Source organism: Nannospalax galili, unplaced genomic scaffold, assembly GCF_000622305.1.
Source record: "Nannospalax galili isolate Female #2095 unplaced genomic scaffold, S.galili_v1.0 scaffold3913, whole genome shotgun sequence".
NCBI lineage: Eukaryota > Metazoa > Chordata > Mammalia > Rodentia > Spalacidae > Nannospalax > Nannospalax galili.
In genome coordinates, this window is record NW_008333390.1 from 1 (window position 1) to 6,257 (window position 6,257).

The following is a 6,257-nucleotide window of genomic DNA, read 5'->3' on the forward strand; positions in this document are numbered from 1 at the left end:
TCTGTATGAAGCACATCTTGGAACTGGAGAGGTGGTTCAGTGGTTAAGAGTACTTAATGCTCTTTCAGAGGACCTGGGTTCGATTTCCAGCACGCACATGGCAGCTAACAACTGTCAGTAAATCCAATTCCAGGGGATCTGACATCCTCTACTGACTTCTTTCGGCATTGCCTGACATAGGTGTACTTAAACACATGCAGGCAATGCACTCATACAGATAAAAAAATAAATAAAATATATTAAACAAGAAGCACAACTTATTGGCAAAGGCACAAGACTCAGGCTGAAAATAAATGGGTAAGATTCAACAGAACAATTAAATTAAGCAAATATAGATAGAATTTTTGTAATCGTGTGTTATATTGTAGACTTCTAAAAAAAAGAATCAGAAGACATGAAGAGGATGTAGGGGTTACTACATATTGCTAGAGGGAGCAATGCTTCAGGTACACTTAATAACTGTAAAGGCACATATGTACACGACATTGGAGCACGCAATATTATGTAAGGAACATGACTGGATGTAGACATACAGGCAAGTCTAGATATAGTAATAATGGGTGAAATAAATATCTCAATACTGTCAAAAGATCATTCATCACGCAAGAAAGTCAATAAAGAAACTTCAGAGATAAACTGCAGCATTAATCCAATGAAGTTAGCAGTCATCTACAGAGTATTCTGTGCAGCATCTCTGAGAATCGAGACTCTGGTTTTCTTTGCTAAGCGGGGAACCTTGCTTCAGGGACAGAGAGAATGGATTGGAAACAGATTAAGGACTCTGGTCTGGGACTTGTGCTTTCTTTCACAACAAGCCATTTGTTACAAAATTCAGAGGGTTTTTATACATTACAAGGAACCAGCACTCATATGGGGTTTGGCAGTTATATACAAAGATTTAGGGCACGAAGAAACAGGACATATGGCCTTTTAGTTGGCCCCAGCAGGATGCTTAAATTTTACTCAAGGTTACCAATGCCTATCTGGTAATTTATTGGCCACAACGTTTAAGATAATCTCACCCTAGGGCATGCCATCCTGGTTTCCTAGATCTGAAGTACAAATTCTTCTTGCTACTCTGTAGGACTTTCTATAAAGTGGATAGTGTAAGACCTCAGTAAGCCTTACAAAAGAAAGCAAGTATTTCCCTTATAATGTCAGATAATGGAAAAATAGGAAAGCAGAGGAAAGCACAGATATTATACAAATACACAGAGATTGAACAGAACACTCTTGAGTGTACGTTATACAAAAAAATCAGAAATAAAATTTAAAAATTGCTCGATTCAGCTGAAAATAAAACTGCAAATTATTAGAACCCACAGAATGAATACAAGAAATGCAATGCCAAGAGGAATGTTCATTGCTATAAGTGCTTATAGCTTAATTGTCAGAGAAATCTGTAATAAATAACTAAATGAAGCACTTTAAGGATTTAGAAAATAAAAAAAACTATCCCAAACCTATAACAGTAGGTGGGGGAAGATGATATGGGACAGGGAAAAAAATGACTGAAATAAAGACTAAGAAAGCAATACAAAGAATTAATGGAACAAAGAGTTGGTTCTTTGTAAAGTTAAAAATAAATTAAAACTTGGCCAAAATTTCCAAAACAAAGTAAAATATCAAAAATAACAGTAGAGTTTTAAAGGAGGTCATTATATTAGAAACCAATAAAATTTATAAGACCATATGGAATTCTATGCAAATAGATACAAAAGTCAGAAAATCTAAAAGTGAATAAATAGACACAAATGTCATATCAAAATCAGTCAAGAAAATTGAACAACTTAAACAAATCTACAAGTAGCAATGGAACTGAAGCAAGTATAGGAATTCTCACAAATAAAAAGAGCCCAGTAATAAAAAGATGGATTTACTGCCAGATGCAACCAGACATTATAAGAACAAATGAAAATGTTATCCAAATGTTTCTTTAAATAGAGAGAATGCACACAAACAGGCAGCCTGTGGACCAATTAAACTTACACACTTAGATATAAAAATCCTTCATTAAATACACGCAAGTTGAATTAACACATTAATAGGAGTCTTAAGCATGCTCAATATGGTTTTGTTCCCTGGATATACAAAGAATTCACCATACAAAGATAAATAAATACAGTAAAGCTCATAAATATACTCAGGGACAAAATATTCTAATGATAGGTGCATATAAAGAGTCTTTGAAAAAATAAGCCATCCTTTCATAATAAAAGCTTTGAAGAAAATATAAAGTGTGTAAGGAGGGAGGAGGTGCTGCTGGGTTTTAGCGATAAGTCCCAACTCTGTGTCACCATCTGAGGCTTTACAGTCCTAGATGGCTCTCGTATCATGTCTGTTCCTTAGCTTCCAGAGCACTATGCTGAGAATGGAGGGAACATCCTGGAAGCCTTAGCTCATTGAGTCCAGAGTAGGGTAGCAGAGGGGTGTGTGTTGTGTGTGTGTGTGTGTGTGTGTGTGTGTGTGTGTGTGTGTGTGTATGTGGCCACAGCTGTTGTGTGTTTGTGATTGCAATGGTCATGACATGTCCAAAAGACCATGCTTCATAGCACCGCTCTCCATCCTTCAGCACTTACAATCCTTCTGCCTTCTTCCCCATGGTGCTCTCTAGGCCTTGGCAGGGGTGATATAGATGTCTCATTTGAGATTAAGCAGTCAACAGAAACTCTTTCCATTCCTTCAATGCACTGCTTGAAATCTTACCTAGAGCAATAAGATCAAAGGAAAGAAGGAAGTAGGGAAGAAGGGAGGGAGGGAGGGAAAGGAAGAAGAGGGGGGGAGGGAGAGAGTGGAGGGAGAGAGGGAATTCAAAGAGGAAAGGAAAAAGCCAAAATTATGTCTATTTACAAGTGACATGATCCTATACTTAAAAGACAGGAAATACATCAGAAAACCCATAGATGTGACAGACTTCAACAAATTAGTAGGGCACAAAACAAATATATAAAAATCATTAACTTCTCTTTGTGATAATAATTAAAATGCTAAGAAGGAAATCAGGAAAACACTCATTCACAGTAGTCTCATAAATACCTAGGAATAAATCCAGCAAAAAGATGGTTTGCTATTACCATTTCACTTTTGGAAACTAATGAATGTGGTGTAAAAAAAAGCATAAATTAATGTTTTGAAGCCTTTCGATACCCTTAAATTTTGTATCGTTGGTGTAGGACCTGCATAAGGAAGAGCTGTATGTAAACTGGTGATGGCTTCCTTACGCAATAGAGTGCTGTGCACACAGAAGGCTACAACTGGACACGTTTTAGAGACTAAGAGACTACAGAGTGTGTGTCCATGGATAAGACTCCTATATTATATCTCTTCCCCCCATGGCTCCAGGACCATTTTGGAAAAGTGGGCAGAAAGATTGTAAGAGCCAGGGTTGGTCCATGTACATAGGCAAATAGAGACTTTCAAGTCACTGGGAGCTTGTTCACTTGAACCTGTAGCAATGATTGCCTTTAGCACATAACCCATGACAACTCAATTAGATAAGGTCCCAAAGTGTAGGGAGGGAAATGGGCAGCTAGCTGGCTAACCTGGGAGCTTTGGGAGACTGATTACTGTGGGATGATAGGAGAGTAGACCTTCCTTAAGATTGCTAGATAGGCTGACTAGACTCTAGTGGATGAACTTTCATCAAAGGACATCTGGGTAAAAGTTCTTGACTTTAGAGGACTTAACATGTGTGGTGGAGTGCATCAGGCCCTTTGGGAGTGTAGGGGGTCATAAATGGGAGAGGAAGTCTAGTTTGATTAAGAGCTGTGGTATGACATATACAAAATCTCAATAAAAATATTTAAAATATATTCTCCCAGCTCCCCTCCTAGCCTGGGTACAGGCCCATTTCTTGTCTTGGAACCACAAACTCCTGGGCTGACATCTAGGACCACAATCCCCACTGTTTCAAGATCTTTTGCAACCAGACCAACGCAATCCCTCCCTGAAGTCCCCAGGAGCCCTCTGGGCCTCATCCCACCATCACCTCCCTTTGTTTCCCTTGGCTGTACAGCCCCTGGCGTCCTGGTGCAAGCACCTTTCCTGGGTAAGTCCAGCAGCGCCCACTATGCCTTGACTCCCGCAGCCTCATTCACTCTCCCAGCTCCCCTGGGAGCTGACCTGGGTACTCACACATTTCTTTTCTTCGCACCCCAAGCACCTGGGCTGACCTTTCGGCCCAGAGTCCCCACTGCTTCCTGATCCTTTGCATTCATACCAACCCAGATCCTCCCTGCCCCAGCCTCATTCACCCTTACAGCTCCCCTGTCCCTGTCTCTCCTCCTAGTCTGGAAACTGGCCCCCTTGACTGACTTCTTGGCCCAGAATCCCCACTGCTTCCTGATCCTTTCCATGCAGACAAACACAGTTCCTCCATGCAGTCCCTAGGAGCCCTCTGGGTCCAGTCCTGGTTCCACATACCTTTGTTTCCCTGGGCAGCTCAGCCACCAGCTTCCTGGTGCTAGCATCCATCCTGGGCCCTGCTCCCAGGCCAGTCCAGCCCCTAAATTCCTGAAGGCAGCTTCTTTCCTGGAGGGATCCAGACTTTAGGAGAAGGCCTGAGAGCATCTGATCCTCATCTGAGTTGGGCCTCTGTGTGAACTCCTGAAGACAAAAGCAATTTGGCAACTCCAATAAGAAGTCAAAAGAGAGAACTTGACACCTAGACAAACCAGCTTTTCATGCCCAACAAGTAAACCACAAAGGCACATAAAGTTTACAAAAAGAAGTATACCTAAACTCAACAAATGAAGCCTACAGTCTCACACAAGAATCAGAAACTACAAAAGAAATTCACATGCAGTCACAGAGTAAAAATTATTACATGAAAAACCAAAATAATATAGCCCCACCAAGTACCAACAGTCCTCTAGAAGACTACAGTGAGAACCCTGTAGAGATAATGCAGGACATGGGACTCAGAAGAACAATTGTTTTTATATTAAAAATATTTTATTAATTCTTTGAGAGTTTCATGCAATGTAATTTGATCATATTCCACTTTTCCCCCAAGTCCCCCCAAATCCATCCCTACCTCCCTCCTTACTCAACACTGTGTTCTTTTTTCTAACCTCCATTGAGTCCAATTTGTGTTCCCCAAATACCCTTGAGTGTGGAAGCTGCTCCGGAATGTAGTCCATCTACCGGTTGGTCACATCATTAAAGAAAACAGAATCTTCCTCTCCCAGCAAATATCGGATGCCCATAGCTCCTTGGCTGGGGGGGGAGGGCTTTAATCCCACTCCCCTGTTTCACACTGGGACCTTGTCTGGCTGGAGTTGGAGCATGTCTTTGTGCTGCTGTCGCAATCGAGTTCAAATCCCCGCTGTCTGGAAAATGGCTTCCTCGTAGTCGTCCACCACCTTTGGCTTTTCCTTTTGTAGATTTAAAATATATGTTGTGATAGACTGACACTGCCCATAGTATTTTGAAAAGTAAAATTTTGGGGGCTGGATAGATATCTCAGCAGTTAAGGGCAGTGACTACGCTTGCAGAGGACCCAGGTTCGGCATGGCAGCTAACAACCATTTGTAACTCCTATTCCAGGGAACCTGATGCCTTCTGACCTCTGCAAGCATTGAACTGCTAAAGTGTACTTACATACATGTAGGCAATACAGTCATACACATAAAATAAAAATAATACGTAAAATATTTTTAAAGAAGAAAAGTAAAATTTTCATTTGGTTGAAAGGATTATTGACATCTAAGTATTAGACACCTGTAATTTCTGCTTATTGCTATAATATACCATCTCATATACTTTACTATAGACAAAGAAATAACTTGTCCTTCAGGGACTACAACATAGCGATGAGGGAGAGCACCTGCAAGTTGTCAGTTGAAAGGAACAGTCAGTGCTGCAGACACTTAGACAGGAAAGATGACATTGAAGAGAAAGCATCCTACACAGCTTGGTGAGGGGATGTGGTGATTGGCTCTCCCTTAAAAGGTAGAGAAGACCTTAAAAGGAAGGTTCTGCTAGGCTGGGTATGGGAGGCAGAAAGAAAAGGAAGGCTTTGTGGAGCCAAACTGCACAGAGCACAAGCCAAAGAGTGGATGGGACAAAGAGATGTTGATGTAAGTAGTGAAAGAAGATAAGTAAGATGCGTGTGAGGACAGAACAGAGGGAGAAATGGGAGGGTTGTAACTTTTAACAGCCGTATACGCTAAGGAAATTCAGATCTGATTTTGAATGAAAGCTATTCAATACAGCACTGACCTTCAAAAAGAGATGTTTTAGGAAGAGTAGCAGTA

General features: G+C 40.9%; 1 non-coding gene across 1 annotated transcript; it reads left to right on the forward strand.

Annotated features, from left to right (window-relative positions):
• The first annotated feature begins 3,060 nt into the window (after positions 1-3,060).
• Positions 3,061-3,193, forward strand: LOC115069457. Its single transcript, XR_003848722.1, has one exon. It is a non-coding gene; the product is annotated as a small nucleolar RNA SNORA13 (small nucleolar RNA).
• The last annotated feature ends 3,064 nt before the right edge of the window (positions 3,194-6,257 follow it).